The following is a 6,378-nucleotide window of genomic DNA, read 5'->3' as shown; positions in this document are numbered from 1 at the left end:
AGAGAGAGAGAGAGGTGGGGGGGAGACGGAGACGGAGACAGAGAGACAGACAGAGACAGAGACAGACTGAGATTAGTTCCTGGAGTAAAATCCCTTGGCTCAAACATATTTACACCAAGCTTCCCACACCTTCTCCACTCTTCAGCAGCAGTCTGCTGCCCTTCAGGATGCGTCCCAGGAATCAGAGGTTGGGGGAGGGACCATCAGAAGCTATTAATCAACAGACAAGTCTTCTTGCTGCATCATAAAGTCTTAAGGCTGAGCTTCAGCAGTTTATTAAATTACCAGAACGCCAAGAAAAATAGCTTTAATAACACATTTCTGCCTATCTATTATTTTTTTTTATAACCCAGAGTAGAGAATTAAAAGGCTCCCTACCATTTAAAATAACATTTTTTAAATTAAAATGAACATGTTGGGGGGAAATTTTTTTTTTTAACTCAAGAAAAGAAGCCATTGATTTGGGATGTGATTACTCCAAGCAGACATTTTATGGGTAACTCATTGTGTGGTGAAGAGGAAGGAGGGGAGATGGTTTCCCTTGAAAGGTTTAAAGTACATCAATTAGAACAGGCAGATGGGCAGGTCACTCTGTCCTCTTAAGGAGGTTAGTGTCACAAATACTATTTTCAAGAATTGCATGGGGGACTGACAAGATGGCGTAATGGGTAAAGGTACTTGCCACCCAGTGATGGAAGCCTGATGTCCTGAGTTCAATCCCCAGAGGCCACAGAAAGAAGGAAGGAGGGAACTGACTCCTGAAAGTTGTCCTCTGATTGTCACATACATGTCATGATCACTTCCCCGACCCACTCATACACACACAAATAACTTACAATGAAGAATTATATGCGGAAGTCACTTAAATATATTGTCTAGGGGACCAGATGGCCATCCAGCTGAGACCTCGTAGGGAGCCAAGCCATGACAAAGTGCCCACAATTCTGGTTCTGCTTCAGAGATTAGCAAAAATTAAGAATTTTATTAGGTTCAAATGACTGTCTAAATGCATATGTTAATGCATGAGCCTAATTTATTTATTTAGATAGGTCATTTTAAGGCAGAATCTTCCTATGCAGCCCACGTTGACTTTAAATTCATGATCTTCCTAGTGTTACAATCAAGGACTATACTCCAGGTTTGAATCCCAAAATTTAATTCTTATGAGGGATTTCTAAACAATTTTTTTCTTAAAAATGCTTTAATAATCAGGTTTGATAAGCAAATAAAAAAAAAGTTTCAGACCAGCAGACAACTGCGGGGCTTCAAACCAGGTTTATCAAGGCATTGTTAACAATAGACAAGTAAGGAAACCCACACCAATGGATGAAGAAAATTTAGAATATAATAGCTATTATTCACCCACTAAGATGAACGAAATCATATTTGTGGGAAAAGGGGGAGAAGCTGGTGAATTAGTCAAGGTTCTCTAGAGTCACAGAACGTATGGAATGTCTCTGTATATTAAGGGAACTTATTAGAATGACTTAACAGTGTGCAGTCCAACTAACCCAGCAATAGGCAGCTGTAAATGGCAAGCACAAGAATCTAGTAGCTGCTCAGTCCCATCAGGCTAGTTGTTTGAGCTGGTCTTCTGTAAAAGTAGGTTCCAACAGATGTGCTGGCAAGTAAGTGCAAGCAATCTTACCTGGGTCCTCTGCTTTGAAATCTAAGTGTTTGCTGGGGCTGCAGTCTGGTTGAGAGGGCTTGATTGGGGCAGATTTATTTCTAAAGTGACTACATTTATATATGTGTTGTATACCATTTTACACACTTACCTTACACAGCCACCAACACTGTGGAAGTGTTCCTTGAATTCTGGAAATCACACAGGTACCATGCTATGAGAAAGTAGGGAGCAAATTACAATCTGTGCCCAGTTTGAAGTGTGGGTGATAGGAAGGATGGAGAAGAGGGAGCCTTCCTTCTCTCATCGCCCTTGTGTAGGCCTCCAGCAGAAGGAATGGCCAGATGTGAGGTGGTACACACCTTCAATTTAGATTTAGAACTTGCTCTGTCTTCAGTCTCCTGGGAGTAAAGATGTGCCCTACCTTGCCTGGACCAAAGCTTTTCATGGCCAGTATGCCTCAAGATCTGGACCAAATGTGTGTGCCATTCTATGTCAAGATCTGGGTCAGAAGCCTCAAGATCTGGATAACAGGTATGCCCTCCATTTCTGGATTGCAGTTCATTCCAAATGTGGTCAAGTCAACAACCAGGAACAGCCATCACAATTGGAAATCATGTCAAGTGAAGTAAGCTGAGCACAACGGAGATGAGTATTGTACATAGAATCATTTTAAAGGCATGAAAGTATAAAAGGGGTCATTAGAGAACAGAGAAGGGGCGGGAAAGACGATCAATTGCCTTAAATAAATACATGCCTTAAATAAATAAAGGTCTATTTAGTACAATTAAGTATACACTAATATAAAAGGGTATGTACTCAGGAGCAATATAACTGAATGGCAGGTTAGTTCACTTTGCAGCGCTCAGCTGCACAGCCACACTGGTTTCCACAGGAGCTGTACTTATTGTACACAGTCACTGACAGTGTGGAAGTGTTCCCTGAATTTTAGAGATCAGACAGGTACCATGCTATGAGAAAGTGGGGAGCAAATCACAATTTGTGCCTGGAAGTTTGAAGCGCGGGTGGTAGAAGGTGGGGGGGGGCAAACACAGGCAGATACATACCCAGAGCTCTTGGTTATTATGGAGAAGTGCAGATGCAGGTGGATGGAATATTAGCCAGCCACCGTTCTGCAGCAAATTGCTCCAAGATGTGATTTTAGCTGTAGCAGTGTTTCTTTTATGAACTTGGGTGCCCTTGCATTTGGTGCATAGATGTTTGGAATTGCAATCTCCTCTTGGTGGATTTTTTTCCTTTGATGAGTATGTAGTCTCCTTCCCTATCTCTTCTGATTAGTTTTGCTTTGAAGTCTATTTTGTCAGATATTAAAATAGCTCTGCCTGATTGCTTCTCGAGTCCATTTTCTTAGAGCACCTTTTCTAACCTTTTACCCTAAGGTTATATCTGTACTTCACGGCCAGCTGTGTTTCTTAGATGTACACTAAGACCCACTGGCCTCAAAGGACAGCACTTACTATCCCCCTTCTGGGAGCCAGAAACCTTGCCCTGTCTTACCTGGGTCTTCTGCTTTGAGATCTTTCCTGGGCTGTGATCTAAGTGTCAGCCAGGGCTGCAATCTGGTGGGAGGGCTTGACTCGGGGAGATTTGTTTCTAAGGTGACTACTCATGTATTTGTCTTGCACACCATTGGCTAGAAGCCTCCCTGATTCCTTGCCCAATAGACCTCTCCAATGTGAGTATCTTACAAATTGTGTCAAAGACTCCAGCTTCAACAGCGCAGGAGAAACTGAGGTGAGGGTATAGAATCATGGTAACTCAGAATGAACGCAGGGAACGTACCAGAATGAGTTTACTAGCAAGATGGAAGTTACAGTCTTTTATACCTAGGCCAATTGTGGAAGAGGTGATCCATCTTTATTGCCATATTCTACTTGTTGGAAGTAAATTAAAAGATGCAGTCCACATTTGAAGGGGGAAGATCTCCCAAAGACACAAATAGGAGTATTTGAAGGACATTGGGAGCCATGTCAAGAAGTGTCTCTAAAAGCTGTCTCATTGAGAGTAAACATGAGCTATAGCTTCTTGGGAAAGCAACGCCAACACGATAGAGTTGTCTGTGATTCTAGAATCATTTTGCCTTTATTCAGTGCCTGGTTCTACCACCTATGATCTTTTCTAAGTCTCTTTTTGCTATTGGAGGTGTTTGGTGAGTGTGCAGTATTTGCCCCATGCTGTGGAAGAGGCAGAGGATCAAGCAGTGAACAAAGTGGCTGCCTAGTCAAGGAAGACACGAGTGTGGCTGTGAGCATCAGAAAGGGAAGAGGGGGAGCAGCTTGGAGATACCCAGAGGAAGACGGAGTTCCTGGAGGAGGGGTTGTAAGGGCAAGACATAGTAACAGTGCCTACTTTCTAGGGAGGTTCTGACAGTTAAGTTAGTAAAGCACCTAGTAATGATAAAGGCTGCAGAGAAGAGCAGAGAGAAAGGGATGAGGGGTGGAGCAGTACTGTGCTTATTATATGTCCTTTTCTCTGTATAAATTTTATTTTGGAATAATTTCAAAGATACAGAAGAGCTGAGTGATGTGTCAGAAAATACCACACTAGGCCCAAACAGTTCCATGTGTAAGAGGTTTAATTGAGAAGGAGTAGGGGTAGTGGTGCGGAAAGAGAGGAGAGAGAGAGAGAGAGCAAGATGGAGGAATGTTTCATATATGGGTTGTGACATAGCAGCCATAGTAAAGGTGGGAGGTGAGCCCAACGGATTCTGGGAATATGGTGGCTGTTGCCCTAGCAACAGGTCTGTGGACCCGCCCATGTTTCACCACAGGCTCTGGATGTAGTGATGCTAACACTGAGAGAAAGAGTTCCCCCACACCTTCCGTGCAGATTCTCTAACTTCTCATCATATCATCATCCTCATCCTCATCCCCATCCTCATCATCCTTCTTTTAGTAGCATCACCCTCAGAGCCATTTGAAAGCAAGCTCCTGGTAGGCTGTCCCTGTGTCTGAAATACATTAGTATGTATCTCTTAGGAGCAAAGGCTGTTTTATTGTTGCAGAATGACAGAACAATTATAAAAATCAGGAAACTGTGGGTTTCTAATACAAGGAATGCAGCACCTGTCTTACCGAGTCTGGTTTATTACATTCAACGTGATCACCCCTAGTGCCATCCATTTTCCTGGAAACAACTCGCTTGCATTCTCCGTAATGGATAAACAACATTCTGTGTAGGTGCTACATTTTCTTCATCCATTCACCCGCTGATGAGCTGATTCCACAATGGCTGTTCTGAAGAGCATCCGCAGTAAACAAGGGCTTGCTGGCTCCTCTGCTGTCTTCTGGCTTTGGTCCCCGCAAGAATACTGGCAAGAGTGCTGTGTTAGTTACTTTTCTGTGGGCTTATCTGGGGCTCCAGTTTCCAGAGGGACAAGCGTCTATTAGCATCACAGTGGGGAGCATGGTAGCAGGCGGGGCATGGCGGCTGGAGCAGGAAGCTGAGAGCTCACATCGTGATCTGCAAACAGGAAGCAGAGAGAGCTAACTTGAAATGCTATCAATCTCTTGAAACTTCAAAGCTTCTCCTGAGTGGCACACTTCCTCCAGCAAGGTTATACCTCCTAATTCTCTCCAAACAGCCACCAAGTAGGGGCCAAGTATTCAAAAGCTTGTTACTTACCGGGCTATCTTGTTCCGACCACGCCCGAACTAGATCATGTGGTCATTCTATTTTTAGTGTTGGGTGAACCTCCGTATTCATTTCCCTAGTGGCTGCATCAGTTTGAATTCCCAGCAGTAGAGTATAAGGGCGTTTCCCACCCCGTCTTTGCCAACATTTGTTGTTGCTCTCTTTCTTTGATTATAGCCCTTCTGGCTGGGGTGAGATTGAATCTTAATGTAGTGTTGATTGGCATCCCTCTAATGGCTAAAGCTGTTGAACACCCCCCCCCCCCATATTTATTGGCCATTTGTGTTCCTTCATGTAAAAAGTGTTCAGTTCTTTGTCCACTTATTGATTAGGTTGTTTGTTTCTTTAATGCTTAATATTTGAATTCTTTTAACATTGTGGGTGTCAATCACACACACACACACACACACAACCTGTTATTTGTACAATTAACAGAGTCTAATAGTGATCTGACATCCTCAGTCAGGATGTTAACATCAATACTATTACCCACTCCATAAATCCTACTAAAATTTAAGTTATACCAATGAAATACTTTAACCATGAAATCCTTTGAAATACAGAGCAGTTATTTTGCAGAGCGACCTCTTCATTTGGGCACATTTGATCTGACAGGAAAACGGCAAGTCCTGGCTTGTCCCTTTTAGTGTGTCACACCAGGAGGTACCTGGTGGCTTTGTCCCATCACTGGGGAGAGTAGTTTGAATCAGTTAAAAAGTGGCGTTCTCCAGCACAAAGACACGATTTCTTTTTCTTTCATGGTGAACAACTATTTTGTGGGGAGATTCTCTGGGGCCACATGATTATCCAAGCTTTACCTGACTCGCTTCAGCAATCGTCCCCAGAAAGATGAACCTCACTTAAGTCAGCCACCGACACAATGGCTGACTGGTCCTGATGGCTTTAGGTCTACCCTCATCCCCTCAGGATTCATTAGCCAGCATTCCCCGAGGAGCCATTTTTAGAGACAGTCATGTGACAGTTGCCTCTCTCATGGCAGTAATGACTATCTGACCAAAGCCACGGATGAAGGAAGGGTTTATTTTGGCTCACAGTTTGCGGGTAGAGTCCATGCCCAATCACAAAATAAGAATCAA

General features: G+C 43.3%; 1 long non-coding RNA gene across 1 annotated transcript; it reads right to left on the bottom strand.

Moving 5' to 3' along the window:
* Positions 1-4,618: 4,618 nt before the first annotated feature.
* Positions 4,619-5,242, bottom strand: LOC116095569. The gene is made up of 2 exons (XR_004120645.1): positions 5,211-5,242; positions 4,619-5,110 (listed from the first exon to the last, which is right to left on the bottom strand). It is a non-coding gene; the product is annotated as an uncharacterized LOC116095569 (long non-coding RNA).
* Positions 5,243-6,378: the final 1,136 nt, after the last annotated feature.

This window comes from Mastomys coucha, unplaced genomic scaffold (assembly GCF_008632895.1).
Source record: "Mastomys coucha isolate ucsf_1 unplaced genomic scaffold, UCSF_Mcou_1 pScaffold18, whole genome shotgun sequence".
Taxonomy (NCBI): Eukaryota; Metazoa; Chordata; class Mammalia; order Rodentia; family Muridae; genus Mastomys; species Mastomys coucha.
The sequence above is the reverse complement of the archived record's forward strand: the minus strand, read 5'-3'. Positions and strand labels throughout refer to the sequence as shown.